Genomic DNA, 10,313 nt, shown 5'->3' on the forward strand with positions numbered 1-10,313 from the left:
ACCTATACTATTTACTTGAAATTGATTTATATTCACTATTTAAAACATGTTTATGTATACTGTTTACTTAGTTTTATCATCTATTTTAATTATTCTGCATACCTATTTTTAAACTTTATTTTATTATACACTTAATTTATTTCAACTCGTATATATATATATTATTTATATTAAGTTTTTCATCCCATATGTACTACTTATTTAAATTAATATATGTATATTATTGATTTTTAATTCATTAGCTTTTAAACGATAGTATTTACATGTAACCATTGCTCTTATGTATACGGTATTGTTTGTTTGTATCAATTGATTGTTTGTATTCATTAGTGTACTTTTTGGCTTACGAATTATCATTTCACGCCGTACATCATCATTCTATCGCATTTTATTTGCTTAAAAGGTTATGTTTCATATTATTTAAATATCAAAATCATTTTATACAAAAGTCTTTCAAAATGACGCAATACTCGAAATTTGGAATTCTCGAGAGAATTGAGCCCTAACGTATTGGGTTCCAATTTTTCTCGTTGAATCTGAATAATCGAAAATTTTCTTTAATCAAGACACATAAAGAAAAACTCATTCTCGAAATGAAGATTTTTAAAAAATAATAATAAAGGTTATATTCAACGCTAGGAATTTTGAGAAATTGTGCCCTAACGTATTGGGTTTCGATTTTTCATTTGACTTAAAGCAATTGAATATCCTTTTTAAACTTCACTGCAAGAGTTTTGAAAATCAAAAGACAGGCTTATTCTCGGGGACTAAAAATGTCGTGTCCTAATGTTTTGGGTGTGACATTTTATTACTCTGAGACGAGAAGGTCTTTAGCATTCGCCTCGATTTATCCAAGTATCTTTTATAAAATTATCATTAAAAAGGGAGGATCGTATTTTTAAAATTCTTCACTAATTTTTGATATTCGGAATTAAGACCTTAATTAATCAATTCGGTACCAATTTTGGGCGTTACGAGGGTGCTAACTCTTCCTCGTGCGTAACCGACTCCCGAACATGTTTTCTCAAAATTTCGCAGACCAAAATTGTCTTTAAGGTGAACCGATCACACTTCAATAAAAGATCGGTGGCGACTCCAATTTTCATTTTGTTTTTAAGTCGACAATAACATTTTTGTTTTAAAAAATGGTTTCGACAAGTATGTCAGTATAATTATATATTAAAATGATATGTTTAGGGGTGATGTCTTTTTCATAGGCAGTATTACGATTTTTTTAATAAATTTTATTTTTAATTTTTTTTAAAAAGTATTATTTTATTTGTGGTGCCATTTACATAGGCGGCACTACTTGTAGAAAATATTCGGATCTAGTACACGGCCCGTGTACAAATACAAAAATGGTATAAAAGGGGGCGGTGCCTATCTGATAGGCGGCACTAGTGACCCCTATCTGATAGGTGGCACCAATGGTCCAATTTTAGGACCCTATTTAATAGTCCCAGTGAAGATGAGAATGAGGGTTTTTTAAAAAAAATAGCAGAAGGGAAGGAAGAAGAGAGGGAGAAGAAAGAAAGAAAGATAATGTATTTTTGTTTTTTTATATAGAATAGATTATGATGAAGATAAATTATTTTGGTAGTATTGTGTAGTTTGCTTATTGTTATTTTTAATTTATTTTGTTAGTTAGTATTATAAATTATTTGTTTAGTTTAATGTTTATTTTGATTTGTTAGGTTATGAATATAAATTTTTATTAATTTTGTTAGTAAGTCTTGTGATTAGGTTAATTGTTTGTTTAGGGTTTATTGTGATTTGTTAGGCTATAAATGTAATCTTCAATATTTTTTAATTTATTTGAAAGTTATTTTGTTAGTAACTATTATAAATTAATTATTAGCTAGTGATGACATTAGAGGAAAATAGATAAAAACTGAAAATATAGAAAAAAAAATATTTTTTGTCATAGATATTGGTAGAAATGACAATAAATCTGATATTGTCTGATGAGATAACAACTTCAGTACAAAAGGAGAAAGTTGATAAGATGATAAGAGAATTGCAAGATTACAGAATGGAACCAGAAGAAAACATTGTTCAACGCCTTATTACTGTAAATCAAAAGATGCAAGAATTATTATGGAAAGGTCATGAACTGGTTAGAAAGAATAAAGCACAATACTTGACCCTTATAGGGACATTAATAGAACGGGAACATCAATTCATTTTAGACAAACTTTGGAAGACATTGGTACCACAAACCTATTGGAATATAGTTATATACTTCGTAAAGTTTATAATCTCTTATGGAGCAAGGAAAATAGTGAGACAAAGTGTAGGTTCGCGAAAGGTGATTGGGAAGCAAAATGTCTTTGGCATGCCATGGATTAGGATAAATTAGTTGTTAGGAAATTACCAAGAGAATTTATAAATTCAATACCCATTATAAAGATTGAAGAGGAAGAAGATCTTGAGGAATTTCCAAATTAGATTGTAGAAGATGAATTTGTAGAGAATTCAGAATTTAATATAGAGAATTTCCTAGATGAAGATATAGAATCGAGATAGAAGAAAACGTGGAAATGAGTTCAAGTGGCTAAATGTAAGGATAAATGTTAAAGAGTACAGAATGTGAAAAAAATGAATAAATATAGTTGTACATCTACGAAATGAGAACTGAAAAAGTCTAAGCTTATGAATGAAAAGTTTTGCATATTTTTATAATTTTGATCTCTTTTTATTCATTAAATTTTTTATGTAAGTAATTTTTTTTTGCTGTTCGAAATTGTTTTGAGAATTTTTATTTTTTTAACAGATTTAATAATGAATATGGATAATCAGTTTTTCGTATGCGTTTATTTTGATGGAGTAATTTTAACGACAACCGTGGGATGTATATTTGAATGTCGCTAACAAATAGCAATGAGATTTAATAGAAATGTCTCGCTTGATGATATGAAGGAAAGGATTAGTGCAAAAATTGTTAGATATTGTGGGAGAAGGATCTCGAAACTTTTCTACAAGTTTCCAGTTTCGACAGATCCCATAAAATTCACTGAAATGGAACTTGTAGATGATGTGGAGACAATGATCGCTCTTTATTATGGGAATTAGAGCGACCAAAATGCACCGATTCAGTTATTTGCTGAGTTAGCTGGTGTGGAGCCAGCTGAAGATCCCACTTCATTAGGTGAAGAACATAGAGCTCAAGAGCTGTGTATAGTGGTTCCGATATCGTACGTTGATAGTCAATCGACTGTACACGGGATCGACATCGATCTTAATGCTGCACTCGAGACTAATGTGGTTGGTGATGATATATACAATAGTAGTGATCCTTTTGATTATAAGGTCGATAGTGATAGTGATCCCGATCCAGACGAGGTCCCGAATGATATTGATGATGAAGGTGTGAATGATGATGAAAACGTTAACGTGTATTTAGTCGGGAACCATATTTGACATATTGTGATACACAATAATCATAGGGCACACATGTCGCTCATAGACCCCGATATGGCGCACACAGTCGAGTTCACGGAGTACCTTGAAATACTACCTACTCACCGGGTGACCATAGATTCTGATCCTGAGGAGTTGCTCATGTGCCAGAGATTCGAAAGTAAAGAAGAATACGTATTTTCCATTAAGCAGTATAGCATGAATATATCAGTGGACTACAAAGTCACCGTGTCTAAATTGACATTATATATTGGGGGTGTTGGGGGTCGGCGAAAGGCTACAATTGGCGAGTACGAGCTGTATTTATCCAGAAGTCACAGATGTGGGAGATACAAAAATTTGTTGGGCCTCACACATGCACTTCAACACGTATGACAGAAGATCATCAAAAACTTGATTCTAAAACTATCTGTACGTGCATCATTCCAATGGTAAAGGACATGCCGACCATTAAAGTTTCGGTACTGATTTCCAAAATGCAGGCATGATTCCAGTAACGAGTATCATATTGGAAGGCATGAATAGCTAAACAAATGATAATAGAATAATTGTACGGAGATTTTGATGTGTCATACAATGAGCTATAGGGATGGATAGTCACTATGCGATAATACATGCTGAGAACTGTCATTAAGTTACAGACACGACCTTATTACAACTCGGATGACCAACTACAACCGAGAAAAAGAATTTTCCAACAGATATTCTGGACGTTTGATTCATACGTGCGTACATTTCCCAACTGTAAGTCATTTCTGCAAATAGATGAGACCTGACTATACAATAAATATACACAGATCCTACCTCTTGCGATTGCTCAAGATGGGAATAAGAACATGCTCCTAATTGCATTTGCCATCATAGATAAGGAGAACATGGAATCATAGGAATTCTTTCTTACGAACCTACGGAGGTATGTTATTAGTAATGATAATATTTGCATCATCTCTGATAGAGAGAAATGATTACTTACCACCATTAGGCATTCCAGTGTGCCATGGAGATCTGTTTACTACATCGGGCACATCACGGCTAACTTCCATCGAGATTATAAGAAGGAAAATTGGCGGAGACAAATTGTGAGAATGGGTAAAGGATAATCTTATCTTTTCAATATATATCCTAATGTTGTAGGGCGAGACTGTAAGTTAAATTTTCTTAATACATACACAGTGTACGAGCTAAATGCACATATTTTCCGGCAAAAGATGACTCGACTTGAGAGTGACATAGAGGGTCAAACAAACACATCTTTTCGACAATAGTTGGGTACCATGGAGCGCGGTAATGGGCTCAAAGCTTCGACGAGGGCTTTCGTTATGGTCATATGATCACTAACTTGGCGAAGGAGGTCAACTCTGTATTGATGAAAACACAATATCTTTCGATTTCATCTGTCTTCTCAGCTACATTCTATAGGTTGGCTACCTTAATACCAAGAATGGGCCAGCAACATTCAACCAGATGGAGGTGAGACACGTGTTTGTTGAAGATGTTAGGGATGCAATGGTTGCAAATCGTCGGATGGCAAGGTCGATGAATGTAGAAGTATATTCACGATGTAATGAAACATTTCAAGTTACAAAGACCATTGGTTGTCAACCCGATATACCACATAGGTCCTATAGAGTTGATCTCTAAAATAGACGATGCGATTATAGGAGGTTCCACACACTTTATTATCCCTGTGCACATGTCGTGGTAGCTTGTGCTAAAGTCTCGCTCAATGTTAAACAATTTATCGATGATGTGTACACCCTTGCACGCACGTTTCATGTTTGGGAGAATGAGTTCCTTGTCCTACTTGACCTGACTACATGGGAAATGCCTCCGACAACTTTCGAGCTTGTCCCAGACAAATGGTTGCTTAGGAACCTGAAAGGTTGTTCATAATCATCTAGAATCAATAATAAAATAGACATTAGGGAGAAATCCGACAAGAAGCTGTGTAGTGTATGCAGAGGAGTAAATACCTGCACCGAAACTATCATATTGGACAATCATCGCGATCGATTAGGAAGTGAGATGTTCATCAACCCCTATTAATCGGAGTAAATGCTCGCATTAATTACATTCACTACATGTAGAGAGGATTGGATCTAAAATTTTTCTAAATTTTGTTGCAATTAATCTAATTTGAATTACAAAGTTAGTCTAAAGTTTATTGCAACTATATTTTTGTAGAATTAAATAAGACTTTTTTTACATAAATAATACAAAAAATAAAATTAATAACTGAAATGGCATGCCCACAAGATTAATAACTAAAATGGCATGCCCACAAGATTAATAACTGAAATTTTCCATTTTGAGTTTAAACAAACCTTAAATGTGGCTAATTGCTTTATAAGCCCTCTTTAAATGTGATTAATTGCCTTGTAAGCCCTCCTTATTTATTATTTTCTTTTTATTCCCCTTCAACTCACTATATTGTGTTTAAACAAGCCCTTACCTATTTTTGTAGTTAAATAAGCCCTTAACTTATGATTTTTACTCATAAAATCCTTTTATTTTAATATTAAAGTAAATATATTTTACCCAAAGTAAATTTATTTAAAAAATATATAAACTAATTCGCATTTTATGTTGATGTGAATTTGATGAGAATAGTTCATTAAATAAAAAAAATAAAATTTTAAAATTTATTGAGAATAGTTTATGTAAATTTGTATTATTTAGGCAAAAAAATCATTAAATAAATACAAAATTGACTATTTAAATTGCACAAAACCCCTAAAATTGATGATTTGATGGTGTGGTCCTAGGGGTATATTTTTGTGGAGGTCGACGTTCACGTTGCGAGTGATTGCGGCAATCAACGTTCTCTTCACCTGCATATGGGGGTGTGCAAAACATAAATGAAAAATCATATGCCTCAAATGCCATCGATGAGCTTGAGCCGGGAAGAGTGGAGTACTGCGATGGTAGTGGGCTGAAGATATCAAACTCTAAATAATATCCGTAGCCTGACGAGCCCGAGAAATAGCCATTGCGCCCCAAGTCTGGATGATAAGAACTATCCTCCAGAATGTAGCTCCGGCTCTGGCTCAAGTGTAGAAGGCAGATGTGGAAGGGGATGGAAGGGTTGCCCAAGTCGTGTCATGTCTGGGGGGACTACCATCGACCGCCCAACGAACAAAAATAATTTCCCCATCTCAAAGTACTATTGTATGTACACTAACGAGAGCTGTAGATCCAAAGCACGATCCATCTGAGGTATCCGCCCCAACTGGTTGTTCCACATTGCAATATATTCTTCATGCACTTCTACCTAATTATTTCCATATTTCCCCTTTCTGTTAATCCCATGGATGTCCCCCAACTGTTCTGACAGTATCGGGATATACTGTATGCAATCGAACTGCTGGAGTACTCGATCACCATGATACCACTCCACTGTCTGGAAATGGATAATGGGTGCGTTAATGTACCATAGGTTTGAGTGGACGTAGACAAACGAGGGAATAACCACCATAATTTCTAAGACAGAATACGACATCCAAATGAATTGCACAGTTAATAACATGATGATATAATGAGTAAAAATTCATCACCTATTCACGAGTGGAAATAATCGATGCCAAGAATGGCATCCGGTAAAGCGCCCAAGACTGTAGCAATATGAGACATCCGCCTATGTCCACCGCAGAGGAATTTTTCGTCCAACAAAGTTCGTGATACAACATAACTAACACTACTGAACCCCAACTGTACGAATGAATGTTGTGCAAATTAGATAATATGGGCAACTAGATCAAGTGGACCTTGTTGCCGTTTGCATTCGGCATGAGTACACCCCCTATAATGTGCATAATGTAAGCTCGAGCGACATGCATTAGCTCCCATTCACTGGCAATACTCGGTAAATGCTCGAAATTGGTCTTTAGCCATGAAAACCTCAAACCCGTAAATTTTCTCTCATTGGGCGAGCGTCTCAATAAGTTATAGCAAATGACGGCCAACCTAAAGATTGAACTTATGCTCGTGGCCACAATCCCGTCGATGGGGAGCTTGAGCTGCAGTGCAACATCCTATAGAGTGATGGTGCACTCCCCACACGGCAAATGAAATGTATGGCTCTCCTTACACCATCGCTCAACCAAAGCGGATATTAAGTCGTACCGTAGATCAAAGGTCCGAACCAATGCCGTTGATCTGAATCCGACTAACTCCAAGTATGACATTACGCATTCATCTGGCAGAAAGCATACATTATTAACACAATCCCTCAATGCGCAGTATGTACCCTGGCATTATTAAAGTAGCAAAATAGTTAATATAATCTAATTTAACTCTGTAAATGACGTGAGTAACAAATAACAATTTTATTATCATATCCTTAATAGTACTTGATATGTGATCATCATTATTAATCAAAGAACCCATTTGTTGCAAATCTGTAATTAAAAAAAAATCTATTTAGCTTGTTGCAAAAAACACAATAAATGGAATTTGAGAAATAAAAAAATACAGTAAAAACATAGTAAATACGCGAGTAACAAAAAACACAGTAAAAAACACAATAAAAAAATCTCATAATTTCCCATATTTCACCTACATAAAAAAATTATGTTAGTTTACAATAATAACATAATTAAAATAAACATAAACTATCTAAACAAAAAAAAAACATACGAATCGACAAAAAATAAAATAGAAACATACTTGTTTAGTTTCTTTCAAACAACCTATAAAATTATATAAAAACAAATTTAATCACATTTCAATAAATTAGTAAAAATTGCCAAACAAATAAATCAAAAAATAAAATAAAATTACATTATAACAAATCACAATACACATTAAATTAAACAAATAATTTATAACCTAATCATAAATTAAACAAATAATTTATAACAAAATAACTTTAAATTAATTTAAAAAATACTAAACTAAACACAAACAATTTATAACCTAATCATAAATTACTAACAAAATAACTTTAAAATAATTAAAAAAATTTACATTCATAACAAATCACAATAAACACTAAACTAAACACAAACAATTTATAACCTAATCATAAATTACTAATAAAATAAACTTTCAAACAATTAAAAACAAAAAAACAAAAAATTTTACATTCATAAAAAATCACAATAAACATTAAACTAAACACACACAAACAATTTATAACCTAACCATAAATTAATAGCAAAATAACTTTAAAATAATTTAAAAATACAAAAAAATTACATTCATAAGAAATCACAAAACACTAAACTAAACACAAATAATTTATAACATAATCAAAATTACTAACAAAATTAATATAAAATAATTAAGAAAACAAAAAATGTAAATTAATAAAAATTCACAAAACACTAAATTCAACACAAACAATTTATAACCTAATAAAACATTACTAACAAAAATAACTTTAAAATAATTAAAAAATAAAAAATTTACTTTCATAACAAATCACAAAACACTAAACTAAATAAAAAATTAATCCCTTTAAATTTTAAAAAATTAATTACCTTTTTTCTTTCTCTTTTTCTTTCTTTCTTCTTCTTTTCCTTTCTTTCTTCTCCTTCTTCTCCTTTCTTTCCCTCTTTTTTTTTCTCACTAGCAACCCTTCTTCTACAAAGGGGAACATGCTTATAAGGTCTCTCATCATCTTTTTTTTTTTCCCCTTTGAAGGGACTCATCACTGCAAAGTACAATGTCTAGGCACGACGGAGGGGACTAGTGACTAGCACCAATGCCGCCCGTAAGTTGGTGCTGCCAGTCCAAAAGGCTTCACTTGGGCGGGCTGGTCATGAGTCAAAGTTGACCCATGCTTTAACTGTATATAATGAGTATAAAGTAGTACCGCTTATGTACAGGACACGACTAGTAAAATTATATCTTTTTTAAAAAAAATAAAAAAATTATTAAAAAAATGATGATATCGCCTATGAGAAAGACACCACCCCTAAACATACCATTTTGATATGTAATTACCATGACATACCATTTTAGTATTAATTTTTATTTATAATACTATCGTAAAAAAGCCCCAAATCGTTTTGAGTGCTTCTTAAGATTCATGTTTGCTCGTCTTTATTATAATGCTTAATCCTAAATTTAACCCCAACTTGTCATTGTTTTTTCACTTTGATATCTAAATTTCTTTTATCCTAAACTAATATTTAAATTAGCATTTCATTATTCGATTCACTTAAAATAACTTATTGTCATGTGACACCAATTAAAATATACAACGTGACACATCTAAGCAATCACATTGTATCATATAACAATTGAGTTTATTTAAAATAAAAATGTTAATCTTAATTTTTTTTTAAAAAAATTAACTTTGACTTTAGTACACTATCGACTAGATCTTAATCATCGTTGACTAAAGTTAACCTTCCACGTACACCTGTCATTTATGTTTTTTTAATGTTATATTGATTAAAAATAATAAAAAAATGTAATATATAAATGATTCAAAAAGTTAAAATTTTTCTTTAAAAATTCCTAAAATATATGAATATAAATTTCAAAAATCAAAATAATATAGAAAAATTAAAAAAAAATATTTAAGTCTACAAAAAGTGCAAAAAGGAAAAACTCAAAATTTTAAGACTTGAAAGCCTAACTTCATTTTTCTAAAATATATACTTTGAAAACTTTTAAGTTTTTCTTTTTGCAATTTATTAGAATTAGAAAATGTTTCTAAACTTTATTAATGTTTATACCTTATTTTGACTTTTAAAAACTTATATTTATATATTATAAATTTTAAAATTTTTTGAGTTATGCTTTTTACCATTTTTAATTCATATAATATTAGAAAATATAGAGATGGCAACTTTTTTGACCGTAATGAATGCCAATGAGTTAGAAGTCAAAATAGATATATTTAAAATTAAATGGTTTTATTTAAATAATCTTAATTATCACAT

Source organism: Gossypium hirsutum, chromosome D10 (assembly GCF_007990345.1).
Source record: "Gossypium hirsutum isolate 1008001.06 chromosome D10, Gossypium_hirsutum_v2.1, whole genome shotgun sequence".
In the NCBI taxonomy this organism is placed as follows: Eukaryota; Viridiplantae; Streptophyta; class Magnoliopsida; order Malvales; family Malvaceae; genus Gossypium; species Gossypium hirsutum.